Below are 22,442 nucleotides of genomic sequence, written 5' to 3'. Positions count from 1 at the left end.
CAATCGCCTCACAGCAAGAAGGTTGCTGGTTCGAGCCCCGGCTGGGTCGGTTGGCGTTTCTGTGTGGAGTTTGCATGTTCTCCCTGTGTTTGTGTGGGTTTCCTCCGGGTTCTCCAGGTTTCCCTCACAATTTAAAGACATGCGGGATAGGTGTCCCAGTTTTGGGTTGTGGCTGGAATGGCTTCCGCTGCGTAAAACATATACTGGATAAGTTGGTGGTTCATTCCGCTGTGGCAATCCCTGATTAAAAAAGGGGCTCAGCCAAAGAGAAAATGAATGTTTTCGAATTGCGTTATTAGATCTCTATCCAACTTTTATTGTTGAAAGTTTAACTCTGCATACTTTTATTGATATTTTAGTAGTATGGCATATATTACGTATTGTATTATGTAGATAAAAATCTGTAAAATTATGGAAATTCACTGGCAGCTAGTTATAGAATTTTAAAGCTACTGTACTTGTAGCGGTATTTGGCAAATAAAATGGGTTGGTCACCAGAGGTAGAAAACTCCACTACAGTTACTCAAACAAGTCTATAAAAAAAGTTTCAACAAATGCATGATTTAATCAAATAAACCAAAATCATGTCTGTAAAGCGGTTTTAGTTATTTTCATAGATGAATCAATCTATGAGGGATTAGTTGCTGTCTATGAATGAAGCAGAGTTTATGAACGAATCGGTTCAGTTAGTGATTTAAATTTTTACCACTCACTTGTGTTACAACAAAATTTGTCGAAAAATCTCAAGAGGACTTTATAGAGCCTTGCACATTACATGCATAAGAAAACAAGTCATCTTTGTACTCGTGACCTGTTTTATTAATTACTTCCGTCATTTTATTGAAGTTGTGGTTACATTCGGAAATGTTCCCTTACTGTGGTCACAGTTTGTTTAAATAAACACAAGGGATAATATCTGTTAAATTTGGCCATGCAAAACAGGACACCAGAACTATTATTTATATACTATATAGGGCTGCACAATATATCGTTTCAGCATTGATATCGCAATGTGCGCATTCACAATAGTCACATCGCAAAGATATGCAATGTCCAGTCTGGATTATAGTTGACTAGGACCCACAGAATTGTATTTATTCACTGTATTTATATGGAATTTATATGATTTATGCAAAAAAAAACAACAAAAAAAACCCATTTCTTTCTTGGAAAGAAAACATTTCTTCTTTTTGTCTTGTTTCTAGTCTAAACACTTTAAAGCGAAAACAAGATTATTTCACTTACCTTATAAGCAGATAATTTTCTTAAAACAAGGAAAAAAAATCTCTTAATCTTCACTTATTTCTACTTACGGTGAAAAGTAAACAATATATTTCACTTGGTCTTAGAATTTTTAAAAAAATATTTGGATCAGAAAGAAGACAAAATACGAAAGGCTATTTATCTACCTGAATATTCTTAGACACCCCAGAAAATCCTTAAATAGTGGTATTCAAAATTCCTAAACTGTATTCATATCACAGAAAAAAAATCATAATGTCAGTTTTTTTCCAAAATCTTGCAGCCCAACTTTGTATTATAACTTGTTCTTTTGATCTTTCATAATTATCCATGTCAAATTTATACTAAGAAAAAGAGCAGTGAGTTAAGGACTCAGGTCTGATTTTATGGTTCAGTTTCTCCAGTCTTACATCCAGCATCAGTTACACTGTTGATCCCTCCGACCTGCAAATAAACTCATGCCTCGTCTGTGTCAAAAAACAATAGCTTTCGTATTTGTCCTCGAGGGCTCTGTTCTCTAGCCCTGTGGCTGAGACTGTGGAGAGTTAGTGGTGGCTTGAGGAAGGGAAGCTATGGGTCAGAAACAGGTCGGCCGGGATTTATGAGCTGATGCTTTGTGCATTTCTATGACCCAAAAGAGTGCAGAACTTCACAGACAGTCATGGGATTACTCCACACAGACTGATACTCTTGTTTGGTGTCTGATTTAGTCCAGCCTTGTAGAGCTGAGAATTGATTTTCGCTAAATGAGGCTAGAATGATGTGCGAGGAATGTCCACAAATGAATAACTTGCAAAACAAATGAGGAATGAAGCTGATTTAGGGGTTGCTGGTTCAGATGAACTTTGGTGTTTCATAACCTGAATACTCTTTGAAAATAAGCGTGCTCACTGAGCGCATGCAGTTTATTTCACAGAATCCAAAATACTAGTAAACGTTTGTTTGTTAGGCACAGAATGAGGTCATTACTGGTTTGCACGTCGTTTGCTTTAATGTGCAACAGATAAGGCAATCGTTTTAAACCACCAAGCTGTGACAACCACTGACATCTAACCTGTGCAATGTTGCTTTCTATCCGACAGATGGCGGTGTTGAGTTATTTTTAAACAGAAGAGTGAGTTTGCAGGACTGTGTTTTGTAAGGATGATGGCAGTGTAACCCTGCACAAGGAAATCAAGTGTGACGTGTTCAATGCTTATAACATTCTTTTAAATTTACTTAGTGACTGCAGTCTTGTTAAACAAGCTTTTAAGAAAATTCTAAAAATGTGTTTTCTTCATTATAATTTCAGGTTTACTCTTAATTATTGCTTGATACTGGTTGCAGGTTTGGCGTGCTATATGCTATCCCAGGAAAAAACCCTGAGCTCGGAGATGCTTGAGCCCAGGGTTCTCAACTGGTTGTATAGCATAGAAGGGGGTCCGAGATTAGGTAGGTCTTAAGAGATCCCCCTAGTAAAGGAGGAAAGGGGGAGATGGGGTGAATTGATGGACTCCAGAAACGAAGATGAAAGTAATGGAAGTAAAACAAACCAAGCTTGGATTGACCTGATTGGTTTATCGATGATTATGATGCGGGACTAGCCGCTATCAGTCATAGCACGTTACCCTCTCAAAATTAGTTCATAAAACTTGACTTAAGCTAATTTTTAAAACATTTTTGTTAGTCTAAATAATCTCCATGCGTCTTGTTTTAATATCATTATGTTTCAATAATCTGTAACTACAACAAAATGTTTTGTTTAAACATTGATTTTATTAATTTTGTAGAATGTAATTGTGACACATGCCATGTTGATGTGACTAAAGCAATGATTTGGTGCTGATATTTATTGTCCCCATAGAATGAATACTCAGGTTTTTCCTGACAAATGAAGGCCTGTGCTTTTATGTGTTAAAGGTTTCTAATGTTAATCTCAAAACAAGTGATACAGAGAGCTTAAAATAATCTGGTGAGGCAATATTTTATATTTTTAAATGGATGAAGATTGGGATCACTGATTTTTTTGGGGGTTATAATAAATCTATATAATTTTTTTAAGAGATCAAACTTAGCTGATGATTGATTATAAAGCGAGTTTGGCATACTGTCCCGGTAGAGAGCCCTGTGCTCAAAAGATCCTCAAGCCTGAGGCTCCCTCCCATTTGTAAGGCGAGAGGGGGGTTTGAGCTTAGGTAGATCTTGAGAAGTCCCCTGCTTATTTATGGCTAATGGCAATTAGGAATTGCTGATTTTGACTTATCAATGTTGCCAATTGGGTTTGATCAATGCACTTATGTCGCATGTCTTTGGACTATAGGAGGAAACTGGAGAACCCGGGGAAACCCACTCAAGCATGAGGAGAACCACTCCGCACAGAAACGAAAACTGGCCTGTTAAGGATTTGAACCAGTAATGTTCTTGCTGTGAGGCAACAGTGCTAACCACTGAGCTGCTGTGCCACCCTGTCAGGGAAAAGGAGGGAGGAGTAGGGATGGAAGGAGTGATTCTTCAAGACAAAGACAACTGAGGTAAAAACTTTGTTTATTTATAGTGAGTTAGGACTCATCCGATTGGTGAATCCTGCGTTGCTAATGCAGAACCAGCTGTGGTCAGTCATAAGCATGTGATCCTCTCGAAATTAGTTTATAAACTATATATACATATTATAGTTGCTAAACTTCACTTTGCAATTAAGCAATATTAAGTTTTACTTCATATACATACTGTCAGATGGTGATCTAGCTGACAATTTATTAATGACAAGTGCTATAGTACAACATTAAGTTACTACAAGTACAAAGCAAAATTTCTGAAAAAATCCGCCACAAGATTATGAACTTTTCATTAAAGCAAATAACAAACACAGATCAGTTCAGAGAATCAGTGTTGTGTATTATCTTTTGCTACATACAAATCTAATCGCTTAGATTTTTTGCCCAAAATGATAAGCTAGCAAAGACAGCATTGCGTTTATCTCGCTAAATATAGTAAATAAAACCGTGACTGGTATCTTCTGGATATGAATCTCTACAAAGACTGATCTGGCTCTACTCCTTCAGCTCAGATAAAAACCAAACTATTTCTCTCACAGCCTTTGCCAAGAGTGTAGTCCAACACCAGACACGCCTGATTAGTAATGGACAGCTTTAACAAAGAGTCCAGGAGACAAGCGAGAACCTTATGTTTTGTGATCGCTGTCAATCAGTGCAGATGTAAACTACCCCAACAGTTTGACCATAAAGATTCTCTAATGCCAGACACTTCTATCTTTGATCAATTTTTGTGGTATTTAGTTAAATTCTGCAAAATATAACCTGGTGACTCAGTTGAAATAATATCTTTTACACGCTAGAATTGTAATCAGATTAGCATTTTATCAAAGGTACTAAAATTTACGCTACTTTGATTTTTCTTTTCTTCCAACATGCTAAGAAATGTTATTATAATGATATTAGTTTTTAATATTAGCTGAAAAATTGATTTCCTAAACCTAAAATCCCCATCATCATTACCTGGCATACAGTACTGTTTCCCTCATCTAGCTGTATGGCGGGACTTTCTTTTACCATTGTCTTTCCCCAAATGTGTTTTTCCTTGTTTTAGTGTCATGGCCAAGTGTCAGGTTTCTATTTTAATGGCACTGCTCTTTCCCTCTTGAACTTTCTCATTCCCTTTTCTACATATGCTCTAAACCAATGCCACATGATGCTGAGCATGCAAACTCAAGAAAATTTAAGTTTCGAGGATTAAAAGTGTTCCTCGTTTTGGCCTTCCATCAAAAGGACATTCTCCCTAGGCACCAAATAAGGCATTTGCTTTGACGTGTGTTTGGATCTTGGCTAAGAGAGAACCACAGACCTCTACAAACGTAGGGCAGAGGTCAGAGAATTGCAGTGTAAATTCTTGACAAGTGAAAGACTGTCCTCTCTTTGCTTTACTCAATGTTTTTTTCATTCCCTGTTCTTCCTCTTTGTTCTTTTATTCGAGAGATATCCTGAAATGTGCTTTCATCTAGTTTTTTCTCCATTGAATTGTAAAATGAAACAATGGCCTTGTTATTGTGCCATTTCCGGAAAGAGATGCAGGTGTTGTCATCATAGCCATTTAAAAGTGTTACAGCTAACAGATCAAACACATTCCTCTCACAGCTGAGGATGTGGTGAAAGCGGTCACAGGCTGTAATCGCAAAGAGTCACCATTAGGGGAAAAACACAGTGTGGAGGAGAGATCTCTGCATCTCAGAACTGCATATTTAAGCATTTCTATATGTAATACAGAACCCCCATGTTTCTCCCAAGGCAGTTGATTCTTGCTGCTTTCAGCTCATTTTTCTCTTTCAACTTATCTTGGATCAAAATTATCCGCTTCATCGCTGTCTTGTTTTGGCTGCCAAGTCACCGTGAGAAGGCCAGCATGGGTGAAGGCAGCGCAGAGGTTATGTCTCCTTTTTCAACTCTAAGAGTATGTTTTTTGTAATGTATTAGTTTAGTGCGAGGGCTGAGCTTGACCTAAAGGGTACCTATTTTACCCCTTTTTCAAGATTTAAGATAAGTCTTTTGTGTCTCCAGAATGTGTCTGTAAAGTGTCAGCTCAAAATACCTTTCAGATGATTTATCATACCTTTCGGAAAAATGGAATTTTCTGCTCTGAACACAATGTAGCTGTTTTTGTTGCCAGTGCCTTTAATGCTAGTCCTCCCAACCCACTGTTCTCATGTGCCTGTCAGAGTGTGCCTTAATCTCCGCCTCGGCTGCGTCAGATAAACAGCACAGTGATAGACATGAAGGAAGCAGATCTCACATAACATTTATGAGAAATAATACAGTTAGAACTTTCCCAATGATTATTTAATGTATTTGTTGTGGATTTTATGAGTTGATGAGAACAATGAGTCACATAGAATGTAATTACAAAGCTTTCACACACACACACACACACACACACACACACACACACACACAGCACGCACATTTAACTTTGAACTGTTTTTGCACGCAAATGTGACAGGATACACGTATGGGACATGATTCACAGCTGTATGGATATCTGTTATGTTAATGTACAAAATAAACCTGATTTAACATTCACAAACCGGGATTGAAGCATCTTTTATAATTGTACTGACATGCGGCTGTGGTGATAAAGTAAAGATGTTAAAATCGATGTAATACATCATAAACATGCACTGTTTTAAAAACGTTTTAAACTTGTAAAACTCATTCTTGATCACATTTGATGATGACTGATGATCACAGAGAGCTGAAGAGATCATTTTTAATCCCAGTTGCTTTGCGCACATCCTGTCTTGTTGATATGATTTTATGCGTTACGGAGACATGTTAATACGGGTCTGTCAGTCAATTCATTGGGTGGTTAAATCCCACTCTTACTTCACGTTGCAGTGGGCCTTAAAATGGGAGGGATTTGGATCCTATTTTAACATCATGAAATTTTAACAAAGTGACTTAATAGCTCCTTTCACACATACAGACCTTTCCGGAAAATTGCCGGCGCATTTACGTCCGCGCGGTTTGTGAGAATAAAAGCCTTTGAATATTTTTCCAGACACATTTAGCTGCTAGAAGTTAGTCAGATCACGTTTATACGTTCTTCTTAATGCCAACTGTGTAAATAATCATCGATGAGATGCTTATGATAAGCCGTTGTTTGTTTACCTTCAAGCTTTGCGTGTGCCTGTGAAACAGCCTGTGAGCGCCTGCACACACACATATTATGAACATCTCGACATGCGAAAGTGATCCTGCGAAAGTTCACAATATTGATCAACCACAGAGTTTGTAATTTAGTCAAATGTTTACAAATACAAGCGCAGCCGTTTAAAGCTCATTTGTGGTGAATGATGTCAGAATTTACCGGTATTTTGGAATGGATGTGTAAATGCTCTTTTCCGGAAAATTTCCGTAACGTCTTCGCCTGTGTGAACAGCGCTTTTTTGAATATACCGGTAAAGTCGTTCCGGAAATTTTCCAGATATTTACCGGTATCACTGTGTGAAAGGGGCTATTGTCTTTCTATCACTCCAATATAACTGAACACACTATACCTACACACAGTTCTGTCCAAACAGCTTACAAAAGATGATTTTTCATTGGTGCCCTTTAAAACTTATGACCCTTACAAGATGCTGGTGGAGATGTCAATGAAAATGCATTTACTGACCAGCTGTTTTACCAAATTCCTGCATATTTAAGGAAAAAGTATTTCAAGCCTACATTTAAAAAGATAATTTATCAGCCGGCTTTATTCCAAAACAGTTACTTTTTTGTTCGATTGAACACGTTAGAAGAACCCCACTTACGTTCACTATGCTTATTTAAATAAGTAAATAAATAGGCAAACATTTTTTTATTGCGGGTGTACAGTGCCCCACAAAACAAAGGGCCCTCACTGCTTCTGAAGTACATGATTGAAGTTATTGCACATCCGTCGGCACCCACCTCTGATTGAGTGAGTTTGAGCCATAGTCTGTAAAAATGTTGGTTTGAGTTACTTGTACAGTACAATAAGTTAGCATTACAAGTATTTCCAGTGTAAACAAAACACCTGCAAAGAAACTCGAAACCAGCTAGAGTTTTGGAAGTCAAACAGAAAGCACAAGTATAAATGCTCGGCTACTGTACGTGCAAGACATGCATCATGGGTTACACCCATCACTCAATGCAGAAGTATAATTGAGTCTACAATAATGGTTTAAAATGTGTGCATTATAACCTGTGCTTTATGTATTGTTCTGTACATTATTAATTACTTTGACCGGTCATTTTTCATATACAGTACATGATGTTTTACCACTTATATTGTTATTGCAAAAATTGTGAAAAAAATTACAGATACATTTTTTACTAATGCAGTTATTTAGTTAAATAGGTTAATGTTATTTGAGTACCTTATTCAGCATATAAGTGATTTGTCATCACAGGAATATATTATGTTTTTCAACAATACTGAAAACAAATTCATTTTCTAGATTGCACTGTAATTAGACCAAATGTACAATTAAACAGACATCTTTCCTTTCCTTCCACATTCCTTCCTTATTTGGGATATGTTTGGCCACGCATAGAGCAAAGTGTTGGAGAAAATGGCTCAATTTGCCAAGTGTCTTGAGAGTAAATGGATATGGTCTGCTCTCCATTGCCTGCGCTTTGGCTCCTAATCACACTGTTAATCTGGAGACAATCCAGATATATTACATATCATCTAAAACAGCCAGTCCATGAGATTGTACAGAACACATCCATCAAAACGTCTGTTGGTCCAAATCACTGATTACAGGAGAAAAGGGAGAAAGAGAGTACATAGCTTGTCTAGATATTTAAAGCAAAACATGCTTTGCTAGGTACAAAAGCAGAGAGAACACACACACACACACACAATAGCCCCTTTCACACATACAGACCTATACCGGCAATTTTCCAGAAAGGTCTGTATGTGTGAACAGGCCCTTTTTGAAAATACAGGTAAATTCGTTCTGGCTATTTTCTGGAAAGAGAGGTTGTAACATTTCCGGTAATTTGTCGGAATGCTGCGTTGTGTGAACGCAGAAGGAAGATTGCCGGAAAGAGCGCGTGCACATCTAGAACGTGCTGACGTAAGACGTCTATTTTAGCCAATCAGAACAGTCAGACGCATTCAGTCGGCGCGGTTTAGGAAAATAAAAGCCTTAGAATATTTTCCCAGACACATGTAGCTGCTAGATGTTAGTCAGATAACGATTATATTTTCCTTCTTAATGCCAACTGTGTAAATAATTATTGATAAGATGCTTATGATAAGCCATTGTTTGTTTACTTTCAAGCTCTGCTTCCTTCAGTTGCGTGACGCGTCGCGTGTGTTTTTGAAACTGCCCGTGAGCGCCAGCACACACACATATTATGTACATCTCGACATGTGAAAGTGTTCCTCTATATTTTCATTTTCGTTGTTCACAATACTTCTCCATCCACAGAGTTTTTAATGATGTAGTCAAATGTTTACAAATACAAACCTAGCCGTTTAGAGCTCATTTCTGGTTAATGAAGTCAGAATTTACCGGTATTTTGGAATGGATGTGTGAACATTCTTTTCCGCAAAAATTCCATAACGTCCTCACCTGTCTGAACTGCTTTTTTGAATTTACCGGTAAAGTCGTTCTGGAAATTTTTCGGATATTTACCAGTATCACTGTGTGAAAGGGGCTACTGTGACTAACACGAACCAACTGCATATGAATGCTGAATCTAATGGGGCTCATTTTAGTGAGTCTAACATATAGTAGTCTTACATCAGTTTTGCCATTGCTAAGTTCACAGACGTTGGGTGGCGGAGCTGGATCAAGATGAAGGTCATTTGTAGCTTGTGGAAGCAGCAAGTCGATCATCTAACAGTTTTCATGTTAGTCGAAAACATCTCTGTTCTGGATTTGAAGTTACAATTTAGTGACGTTGCTGTGTCTAATTAGTACAGCTGTGTTGTGTGTTAGCTAGTCATAAATTGAAGCCGTTTGATGTTGGCAGGCTGTTTGTGAGGGCTGCATAGGCTAAGACACTGAGTCCTGTACATCCAGTGTTTATGGAAATCCCCTTCACGTCGCTGTTAGATCATCAGTCTCTTTGCTGCCCAGCTGCAACTCCACGCCGTGTGTAAAACATCTGCAATGTGAGTGACAGTTGTGCATTCTCTTGGGATGTTATGGCCAGCCAAAATATGCAGCCATTGTGAGGGATCTTTTGTTTTTAGGGCTTGTGTTTGTGTGTATGTGCAGCTGTGCATAGTGTTTCATTGTATATGTGGGTTTTCTTCTGCATACACATGTTCATGTAGGTTTGTGTGTAAGTAGTGCAGCTGTGACCTGACTGCGTACCTCGAATGCTCTTGGGTCAGAACGACCCACCATAATACTTGTCAGCTAAGTATCACAGTGTTTGTGTGGGCTTACATTTCAGTTTGTGGTTCTTAAATCACCTTAGAGAGTATTAGGTGAGTGTGCATGTGTGCATGTTTATTTCTGCAAGTGTATTGTTGTTCTGCTGGTGCTTTTGTATGGAAGCTTATCTAGGCCAAGACTCCACTTTTTTCTTGCAACACTTCAGCTGTGAGTTTATAATTAGCATTTTAAAGAAGAAAACCCACAATGAAAGAGTCATGAGCAACTCCACGTAAATGTTTCTATGCTTTTTTGTGTAAGCAAGTATTTTACAGTATTTTACGAACTGTACGTACTCAAATTTATCTGTCAATGTTTTCAAACAATTATATTTGATTTTGCAAAGTTACACCAGTGCTAATTTTACATCTGTCACATGTGTTACGTATATGTTAAAATACTGTATACTCTCTTTGTGAATTCAGTGCCTCCCACAGGTTTGAAATATACTTGCGGTGGTAGCCGAATTAAAACACATCCTTTACCCATGGCACATGAATGATTAACTACATGAGACACAAAAAATAATGTGATTTTTAACAATGCTTTTATTTTTACACTATTATAGATCATTTCTTTTCAATGTGTTAAAGTTTAAAAAAGGCTGGTGAAATAAAAAAATTAATCCACTATTTCTCTTATTTTAATGCTCTTTAGGAGCAATCTGCACACAGCGGCTCTCTCTTTCTCAAGTTCATGACAGTACAGTATTGCCTAAAGCAGTTTAGATATGTATAAAATATGTATTATATTACATAATTAAATTAATCACATATACAGCAAATTTGAAATAATTACAGGAAAATAAATAAAAACAGACAATATATCTGAAATGGATATTAATTAATAATTAGAATAAAAAGTGTATATTATATTCATTCATTCATTTTCCTTTCTGCTTAGTCCCTTTATTAATCTGGGGTCGCCACAGCGGAATGAACTGCCAACTTATCCAGCATACGTTTTACACAGCGGATGCCCTTCCAGCTGCAACCCATCCCTGGGAAAAATCTATACACACTCATTTACACACATACACTGCAGACAATTTAGTTTATTTAATTTATACCGCATGTTTTTAGACTTGTAGGAAAATCCGAAGATCCCGAAGGAAAACCAGCACTCAAACCAGTGACCTTCTAGCTCTGAGGCGATTGTGCTACCCACTGTGCCATCGTGCTGTCCGTGTATTTAAATAAGGCAAATGACTTGATTGATCATTTCTAATGATCTACATATCTTTTGCAACCAGTTTAGGGCCTACTCACACTATGCCATCCGTACCGTGCCCAGGCCCGTTTCCCAGATCGTTTGAGAAGTGTGAGTGCGCTGAATCAGGCTCAAGCACGGTTCACTTGGCCGGCCCTGGCCCGGTTGGAAGAGGTGTGCCTGAGCGCGGTACACTTTGGCTTTGGCGCGGTACGCTTGTGTGTGAGCGCGAAACGCGCCAAAGCCCGAAACCGAAAGCGAGACGTGACTTTTAAGGGACTGTTTGATATGGATTTATTAATCATTCTTACTGTTCAGTGATCGCAAACTGCCGTAGTTTATTAAAGACGCAAACTCCTCACAGCACGCCAGCTGCGCGCCTTCAGCAGACCTCCTCATTCCTGCAGCACGAGAGCTTTATGATTGTTTATGAGCGCCAAAAGTGGCGGATCTGTTCGGCGAAATATCTGACTGTGTGTCCCCGCATCCCTAAGGACTGTTTGGCGAAATATTTGACTGCATGTCACTGCATAACAAACGACTGAAAGGATATAACTAGAGAAATCTCCACTGTGCAGCTGAGTGAGAGCTTATGGCAAGCCGTTTTAACATTTAAACCTTGTTCTGACTATCCATAAATATATTTAGAGATATAATTATATATTTTGACAAGTCATTATTATAATTCGACTTGTCAGAATGACAATTAGAGATATCTGCAATTACAATTGTACTAGTACGAAATCAGATTGGAGATATCTGCAAATATATTATGACTAGTCATATTCCTCCATTGACTTCCATTGAAAAATATTTGCAGATATCTGTAACTGAGTTTTGACTCGTCCAATTCAAGATATCTACAACTGTAATTCGACTATTAGTAAATTAATTAGAGATATCTTCAAATATATTTGTAAATATCTCTAAATATTACGAATTAAAGACATCTCCAAATGTATGACTAGTAAAAACTCAGTTAGAGATATCTCTAATTACAATTGTGACTAGACAAAACTCATTTAGAGATATCTGCAAATATTTTTCAATGGAAGTCAATGGAGGAATATGACTAGTCATAATATATTTGCAGATATCTCCAATCTGATTTCGTACTAGTACAATTGCAATTGTAGATATCTCTAATTGTTATTCTGACAAGTCGTATTATAATTATGACTAGTCAAAATATAATTAGAGATATCTCTAAATATATTTATGGAGTCAGAACAAAAATTTAAATGCTAAAAAGGCTTGCCATAGAGAGCGCTTCTGAACAGCGCAGCAGCGTTGACGTAAGCGTGTCGAGGCCCGATATGGTGTGAGCGCGGGCCGTCGGGGGAGACGGGAGGGGGGACAAGCGTGCTTTGGCCCGGTTCGAGGCAACTGTACCTAGTGTGAGTACGGCCTTAGATGTCATTTCGTCCTCTCTGAGTACACAGTAAAGTTTTTCTGAACTGTTTGGATTAAAGAAGATTTTATTTACTTTTTCTCTTGGTCTTGCAGCTGTGCGTGCTGTCAGCTGTGAAGCCAAGCAGAAAGTAGTCTTTAATAAAAGAGTAATGCAAAAACAACTTGAGAAAGCAAAAGCAAAAGTCCACTCCCGGACATTTTAGAAGATATTAGTAACACCGGCCGGATGCATTTTTAAGCCTCAAAAAGGCACACCTCTTTGCAGATCACGTGAGACTGTTTGAGGAAGTGTTGTTGACAGTTCTCGCGTGAACACAAGCAGTACGAAATGTGGAGAGTGAAAGAAGATTTTCCACTGGTTAATCAAACGCGGATGTTTGGTTATCTTGGGCTGATACAAAAAAAAAAGTGTAAGAGAATGATAATATTGGTAAATAAAAAATACAAAAAAATTTGAGCGGCCGTTAATATACCTGATTGGTATATTTATAGAATATAGTAATTTTTAGAATTACTCCCATGGGAGAATATTATTATATTTACTTAATATTTTTATTTTTTTTATGTGAATTTGCATTTAGGAAATATAAACTTTAGTTGCAAGGGGAAAAAAGTGAATTAATAGAATAGATTTTTTTCTGGAAGTTATGGAAATTCCCTTTAGTATATGTATTTAGGGCACATGAAGTGCATGCAACAGAATCTGTGGGTCATAGTATTAAGTTTGGCTGGTTGGTGAAGTCCGGATGTGAAATTCGTTTTGCTGGGCCAGATGGCTTGTATTTATACACTATTTATGTCCAGGTTGTGTTGACTTGGCTTGAGTCCTTAAGGTTTACAGGATGCAGCTGCAGTGTATTCTTATGTAGGCGATAGTAACACATCAATCAGCAAAAGCAACATGTGTGTGATTCACTGTATAAACTTCACTCTTTTTTGGACAGCTAATGGTTGACAACATTAATAGCAGATTTCCGTCAAACTTATGAATGCAACATCTAAGCAGGGCTCGAAATGAACCTTTTTGCTTTTGTTAACTTTAAACAAATAGGAGCACCAGCCAAAATTTAGCCGCACCCATTATTTTTGAGCACCTCTACTACAAGTTTTAATAAAACATACAGCTTTTTCACACCGCACACGCAAGCAGAGTGTTTTTTTTTTTTGCGTCATTGTTAACAGATAACGATAATAACTGTAGTTCAATCTTAGAGAATGCCAGCCCTTTTTGACTGCATCCTTACGATTAAATGAAGGATTAAATGGAACCTCTCATGCTGAAATTGTGTAGATGTGGCAAATGCTGTTACCTGCAAACTCCATCCCACAGGATTTACAATGAATGCTTTAAACATTTTGATAGCAGACTTTAACCCACTGAAAGTCTTTTATCCACTCTTCGAAAAAATGCAAATAGTGGATTAACATACACCCTATGATCACTAATCAGATGTGCCATTATTTGAAACTTTAGGTGGCTTCTAAAACAAAATCTGTCAGTGTTGTTTTCATCCTGTCTTCTTCAGCGCTTTACATTTTGACGGTTGTAGCTCCCTGTCATCTGAAGGCAGAAGGCTGTTACTGAGTGATTGACAGCTGATATTAACCAATCCATTCGCGTTCAGTTCTGGAGCAGTGGGCCAATCAAAAGAGCTTCAAGGCGGGGCAAGCATCGCCTGCATTTATTGCAGCAAATTGACATGACAACTGTTTAAAACTGTTGCAAAGATGAACAGTGTCCCATCACGCGTACTTATACTACGCCTTAAAAATAGGTACTTTTTTGTGGCCAATATCAACGATTAGATTATGGCCAGTTCTACACTTAAAATTTTGTCCGGAAATAGTAAAACATGCGGGATCCTTTGGCATACTCTTTAACATACTACGATTTTGATGTACTAATTCTATTTTCAAATATAATTTAGGACAGATAGTTTTGGGACGCAGCATGTGATTCTGTGTGAATGTGTCCATAATCCACGCATGCAAAGAAAATTTTTGGCAGTAAAAAAGCACAGCAACAATTTTATACACTCACACAAATACTCCCAAATATATTTTAAAAACATGAAGGGAAAAATCAGCATGTAAAAGCATGAAAATACATTATTTAAGACATTCAGGAATTCACTTTGAAAATATTTGGAGAATGTGCAGTGTTTTAGATGGGACCAGAGACATAACATTGGTATTCTGGTCAGTACTCTTCTCTGATGTGGTCTGGTCAGCAATTACCAGTTTCCAGTGAAAAATGCTGCCTTCCTTTTGACAAAGTATAATTATAAATGTAAACTAAATTGAATGTACTCTATTTGTTCAAAGGAAGGCAGATACTATATTTGTCATTGATTATATTCATGCTTTATACAGAAAGTTTTGTCTACTGCAACATTTGAGTCTGAAAGGGCTTTTACTGTCAGCAAGCACAACCTTTGTTTCTTGTGACCTCTCATTTCCAGTGTACCTCAAAGTTGACCCGTAATTCAGGGATATGGGGGAAAGAGAAGAAGGAGGTGAGGCAGCCTAGGATAGCCCATCATATTATGAAAGCAAAGGAAACAGGCCATGCAAAATACAATGCATACATCCAACTTATTGAATGTTTAAGATAGGATTTCCAACACACATTGATAGTATTTTATACAACACACACTATAGATCCCAACCTTTTTTTTAATTGTTAGCAATTTTGGATGCACCTAAATGTATACAATTTTTTGATTACTGGAGTCCGCACTGCATTAAAAGTTTACTCAACCAGCAGTGCAGTATGCTAGTATTTAGTTTTGAAGTCATGCTTCTTAACATGAATGTTATGATGATGCAGCATTGCTTGCTAGTGATCCGCATTAGGCTAAAATGAAGTCAGGGAAATGTTTTATCTGTTTACAGGACCATCATTGAAGCCTATTCTTTCGTTCTGCTACACATCATGTTTAGGGAATGTTGTTGTCTCTAGTGAATAATACAGTGGCCTAGCGTCAACTGTGGATGTGTATATGCATGAGGATGTGTAACTTTAGCCTCTGGCCAATAATGCTGGAGTGTTTGTGTTTGTATGTGTGTGCCAGTGTTGAAACTTGTATAAAATAAGTGCGCAGTTTTAGGAGGGATCAAAGCTCAAGTTTAAAACAAAAGCGATGGGGCATTCTCAATCCATCATATTTTCATCCTGCCATGGATGGATCAGAGTTTAAAGAGTTACACTGGAAAAGCTGCTGACACGGTGGTCTAACTGATGAGTAAGTGCTCAGGTGTTGCGGAAACTGTTTAGATTGTTATGAGCCTCGCGGCACTTTTGATTGCTGCCTGTCAGGAGATCCTAACAAGCTGGAAGTATGTCAGACTTGTGCAAAGCATTATGAAAAGACTTGGTGTACCTGTCAACTCTTCAACAAAGAAAACTTGACATGTGCTTTAAACAGGTGTCTGTTTGATTCTAATATGTTGTGTTTTGGGTTTGTGCCCTGAAACAAGCATCAAGAGAGTACAGTTTGTGCCCCCTTGAGTATCTGTGAGCTTAATGATGTCACTGAATATGAGTCCTGTAGCTTATTCATCTGAGCAACATTCAAGTTGTCATCTTGTGGTTTTCCTGCAAAGTTTTATTTTCCATTGTTTGCAAATCTAAACAGGAACCAAGGTGTTTGGTTTCAGATCTTTGTGCTGATTTATGATATTTTCATTATTTCTTAATCGAATCAAGATTTGAATTTGAGTAGGGAACGCAGATCCAGGCCAGCAAACAAAAAACAAGCGCTGTGTTAGTGCCAGGTGTTTTACAACAAAGTTTATGTTGGCTTTGAGTTTAAAGATCTGACTAATTACAGCCTGATCAAAAATCTCTTTAAGTGGCAGAAGAAAAAAAAAACCCTGTTTTGTGGTTCAGGTGTGTCTGCAGTGCAGATTTCAGTGAGCCTTACTGAGTTCTTTACTCTGCTGTCGACCGAATCGTTTCTGAGTTCCATTAGGGAGAAAGGGCGTTTGTCTTGGCAGACATTGAGTAGATGATGGCATAAGTCTAGCTCAGTAAAACCTCTGTTCAAATGAGGTCACTCAGGGTGGAAAAAGGCAACACATACTTCTCTATTTCCAGAGACATGCAGTAATGCATTGTTGGATAGTGTAAGGCAACCCGGTACAGTGTTATCTGGTGTAATCCACTTGTTAAGTGTGACGTCACGCGAAACAGCTTCCGGGTCCAAGCGCTATATCAAAGTGTACAGGGAGACTAATCGAATGGCAATAATAAACGTTTAATACTTTTAATAAGCGCTGTAATACTTTCCAAACTCACGATCGCAATATACTGTGTGTGTGTGTGTGTGTGTGTGTGTGTGTGTGTGTGTGTGTGTATATATATATATATATATATATATATATATATATATATATATATATATATATATATATATATATATATATACATACATATATATATACATACATATATATACATACATAAATATACATAAATATCTCCATTCATAATATCCGATAGCCAGTAAGTGATACATTTTATATAAATTGTTAAAATATTGATGTCTGTGATGAAGCAAGTCCAGAGACTGTTGTGTACACCATGATTTTATATCAAATTCACTTTAATGAGTGATATGACTAATAAGTGGTCATAAAGGATTATTTTCTCAATTCAAATGAGTTACAGCTTGGACCTGGAAACAGTATTCCATACGTCACGAATTAATGAGTGGATAGAAAGCTGCTCATCAAGCACAGGGATGTCAAATGTGCGCATTAAAGTGAAAAGGTGAGCCCTCAATCATAAACTTTACTTGTTACATTCCTAGATGAATCAGTATTTTTGAATGAATCTCTTGAAAAAAATATGCAGTCACCTACTGATATAACAATGACCACATCAGTGCTTATATTGAATTATGAACATTAACCCCAATGCTGAATAGCAAAATTACTAATTTAAGAATAAAGATGTGTTGAAGTCAGAATTATTAGCCTTCCTGTTTATTTTTTCTCCCTAATTACTGTTTAACGGATAGATTTTTTTCAACACATTTCTAAACATAATAGTTTTAATAACTCATTTCTAATAACTGATTTTTTTTTATCTTTGCCATGATGACAGTAAACAATATTTCACTAGATATTTTTCAAGACACTTCTATACAGCTTAAAGTGACATTTACTGGCTTAACTAGGTTAATTAGGTTAACTAGGCAGGTTAAGGCATAGGTGTCCAAACTCAGTCCTGGAGTGCCTGTGTCCTGCTGAGTCTAGCTCCAGCTAGCTTCAGCACACCAGCCAGGAAGTTTCTAGTAAATCTAGTAAGAGCTTGAATAGCTGGTTCAGGTGTGTCTGATTAGGGTTGGAGCTAAACTCTCCAAAGAGTTTGGACACCTCTGGGTTAGGGTAATTATGTAAGTTATTGTATAACGATAGTTTGTTCTGAAGACTATTGAAAAAATATATATCTTAAAGGGGCGAATAATTTTGTGCTTAAAATGCTGTTGAAAATTAAAAACTGCTTTTATTCTAGCCAAAATAAAACAAATAAGACTTTTTCCAGAAAAAATGCAATGCATATTTCTTGTCAGTCCTGTATAAACCACAGCAAGCAGTTTTTATTTATATATTTATTGCGGAGTGCGAGAACAGTTTGAAGTAATAGCCTATATTAGGCATTGGCCGGTAGAAGATTCTGACGGTATGATAATCTTGGATAGAAATTTCACGGTAGAGGTTTGCAGCCGCGGGACTCGACCAGATTTGTTGTGGCGCGGAATAAATTTCAGAATAAAACGCGGGAGCGTTTGGTAACTGGTGTAATTTTAGACGGCAGCGGGCGATCTAAAAATATCGCTCCCGGCTACCGAGCGAGCGAGCACGTGTGTGTATGTGTGTGAAATTAGCTTGTGTGTGTGTGTGTGTGTGTGTGTGTGTGTGTGTGTGCGCGAATGAGAGAGCTTTGTGCTGTCTGTCTGTGTGTTTGTGTGTGTGAATGAGAGAGATTGTGATGCTGTCTCTGTGTGTGTGACTTGCTTGGTGCTTATGTGTGTATGTGTTTAAATACAGACAGCTTGTAATAGGCTGTCTGGACTTTATAGCTGGGTGGTTTTCGGATTTGTTCTCCCCCGCTCGTTAGCGGGAACAGGTGCGACGGGTAAAAAACAGGGCGGGTTGTCAGCGGGAGAACAAATGCTGAATTTAAGCGGGAGCGGTCGGGTTTAGGCTAAAACCTGGTGGGAGAGGGCAGGAGCGGCATTCAAAATTTAGTGTCGTGCAGATCTCTATTTTATAGTGTCATGGTATTGTAATCACTGTTCTAAAATATGTTCTTTTTTTATTGTCTGGTTAAAAAAACAACAGCATTTTTGCCAGGTGAACACAATATAATTTTTTTAAAGAAACATTTAAAATATTTTAAATCAGTAACTTTTGATATGGAGGGTCCTTTTTAGCTGGAGATATTGTTGCCCTAAAAACTAAATAAAATAGTTGTAAAAACACGTAAATAAAAAAACAAAAAACAAAAACTTATTACTGTAGGAAAGGTATAACATAAAGTTTTGGCGGTTTTAAAATCTTGACTTTTCCAAACCACTGTAAACCTTGAAAACGGTTATCGTCTCATGCCTATATACACAGGTGCACTGCACCAGCTTTTCTAAATAAACAACAATATTTAGCTATTATGTATGTCTGCATTTATGTATTGTATTTATTTATTGTTAATCATTGATTGTTATTGCTTGTACTATAGGAAGGCCTATGTATTGTACATTGTTCATACTGTATTTCCTGTATTATAAATTATAATAATAAACTTGAAAGAAATGTTTAAATTTAAGCTAAAGTTTCTGTTCCTGTGTTAAAACTAAGACAAAAAAAAAACAGATCTTCAGTGGTTTAATGAATTTGTCAGGCGTTTTTGTCATGTGACCTTTCCCATATGCTCCTTTGTTCTGTTTCCTGCCATTTCATTAGGTTGATCAGTATCAACCCTCATCAGTATCATCACTGTGTGTGATATACAGTCATCATGTTCTGTGTATTTATAGTCCTGTGTGTTGTTTAGTTGTTGTCTGGTATTCTTAGTGATGTTTTTCTACAACCCATGTCATTCCTGAGTCTCCAGTATTTTCTATGTCCTTCATGTGAGTGTTCATCAATAAATCCACTTGTTTGATAACTCCTGCGATCCTTTGCCCTTCTTAAAGAGCCCAGACATGACAAAATTGGAGTTATGCTGTTATTTCACACTTACTGGACATGTACTGTTCTTCCCCATCTGAGAAATATAAATCATAATAACTTTTTGATTTTAATGCTAACACTGAAAAATGATATCCCCTTATTATTAAGAAGCTTTTGTTGTGTATCTTCAAGTAAAATAAAAATATATTAATATAGTTTTCACAATCCAATTGAAAAAAATCTTATTACTAACAATATGGTTCTTCGTCTCAAGACCTCAACTGTTATTAAATGAGGGCTAATTATATTTCAGTTCAAGGCAGATGACCTAAACTGAAGTTTGTGTGTGTACTGCATGTAGGATATAAAATGATAAAGAAATGAAGTGACATCAAATATGTTTCTAACTGCCCAGGTTAAATGTTTTCCAGGTGAGACTGACATGTCATAGTATTTGATTGATAGTTGCTGTAAAACGTGTTCCAGCTAAAATTTCTTATATCATCTGGAGAAGATGTATGGAAAGAGAAGGATCAGGATCATCCATCCTTTGGAGATGACAGAGTAGGGAGGAGGCAGGACAGAACGAGGGAAGAAGGAAAGTAGGCCATTTACTGGTCAGCGAAAACTCCTTGGATAGTGAAAGAGTGAGAGGAATGATGGACTTTAACACTCTGAACAGCTGAGAGCTCCACGCCTCATTCCGGCAAGCCAAGTGTCAGGATGTCAAGTAAAAAAAATGTGCGTAAAATAAAATAAGCTTCAGAAAGGCTATTAGGAGACAGCTGGTGGGGATGGAAGAGTTAATGAGTCTGGTGGGATCCAGGTCTGTGGGAAGCGTCTAGCTTCCACAAGGAGAGAGAGAGAGCACTTGCACCTGCCAGTAGGTGCTTACTGTAAATGGCCTAAATAAAACTTGCTGCTTTTGGGCATGCTCATAACTCTGGAATTAATGTTTTTTTTATTTTTTTTATTTTTACATTTACATGACTTTGCATGTTCTCCCTGTGTTGACGTGGGTTTTCTCCGGGTATTCTGGTTTCTCTCACAGTCCAATGACATGCGCTATAGGTGGAATGCAATTGGCCATAGTGTATAAGTGTGTGTGTAACTGTAAGAGTGTATAGGTGTTTCCCAGTACTGGTTTGTGGCTAGAAGGGTATCTGCTGTGTAAAACATTTGCTGGAATAGTTGGCGATTCATTCCACTGTGGCGACCCCTGGTAAATAAGAGACTAAGCCGAAGAAAAATGAATGAATGAATTTGTCAAAATCTAAGGTTTGCTTCATATATTCACCCTGAACTTTCATACCTGTATGAATTTCTTTCTTCTGAGGAACACACAAGAAGATATTTCACTTTAGCCATTTTTTAAAAACATGGTACTGAAGTCCTGGGGTGAAATTAAAGAATTATTTTCAAGTAGATAATTTGAAGAAAATATAAAAACTAATGTATTAGAAAATGATTGAAGAAACTGTGTATCACACTTTGTTTAAAATCAAGATTTTGATTCTCCCATGATTCTGAATAACCAAGTGATGGAAATGTCATTTACTAGAGGGTGACAAAATGTTAATCACTGCATTTAAAAATATTTGATAAAAAAGGTTTAAAGGAATTATTTAGTCATTAAATAATACTTTAGTAAACTCATAAAGTCATACATTTAATTACTGGATTGATCTGTGTTGTTGAACAAATCATTTGAACAAATATGATGTAATTAAAAAATTCAGAATAAACGGTTATGTTTCACTGATGTGATTTTAATTATTTCCTTTTTAATGCCATTTCAGGGTCTATGGCTACATTTGTGCAAAAACAAAAACTGTTATCTCTTACGAGACTTTCCAATACACAAGTTGGGGGAGGGGTTTTATAGAGATTGCAGTTAATCTAAGGATTAATTTTAACATTTTATTTACATTTCAATCATCATCATCGTTGTTTTTGTCCAAACAATGAAACTGGTTGGTTACCTAGATTCTTTCAAATATCATTATAAATGCACATTAATAAATAAAGAAATAATGACGGATTTCATGCACATTATCATGTGATATAGGGCTGGACGATATTGTAAAAATGCAATCCAGATAAATATTTTCCATATTGAACGATAACGATATATATTTCAATACAAGTTGTTAATGCTTCCAGATTTAAAAGAGTAACCCAACAATGACTAAAGCAGCAAAATTAGAGGGTCCATTAAATGGTATAACATTTTCGGCTGTCAGATTTTCGGTGGTAGAATTTATAAATTAGATATTTTAGTTTTTATTGCTTTATTCTTCATTTATTCTGAAAAATAAATAATATATACATATTTTTAACATGTATGCCTCTTTTTGAAAATAAGAGCTTATTAAATAATAGCTCAAAATATCAGTTTATCTGCTTTTGGTCAGAAATGTATTATTCCTTGTTGAATAATCAGCACTTTATTTAAACAATTAATAATTGTATTGTACTGAAGTCCCCATTA

General features: G+C 36.9%; 1 protein-coding gene across 2 annotated transcripts in view; it reads left to right on the top strand.

Annotated features, from left to right (window-relative positions):
- adamts8a (ADAM metallopeptidase with thrombospondin type 1 motif, 8a) overlaps window positions 1–22,442 on the top strand; it is a 202,840-nt gene that overhangs the window by 2,175 nt on the left and 178,223 nt on the right. For both annotated transcript variants that reach the window (XM_087253564.1, XM_087253563.1), the window contains exon 2: window positions 3,542–3,752. The gene's annotated coding sequence lies outside the window, so the exon portion shown is untranslated. The remainder of the gene's footprint in view (window positions 1–3,541; window positions 3,753–22,442) is intronic.

Source organism: Danio rerio, chromosome 5 (assembly GCF_052040795.2).
Source record: "Danio rerio strain M-AB ecotype USA chromosome 5, GRCz13ab, whole genome shotgun sequence".
In the NCBI taxonomy this organism is placed as follows: Eukaryota; Metazoa; Chordata; class Actinopteri; order Cypriniformes; family Danionidae; genus Danio; species Danio rerio.
Note: the sequence above shows the minus strand (reverse complement) of the source record. Positions and strands in the feature narration are given on the sequence as shown.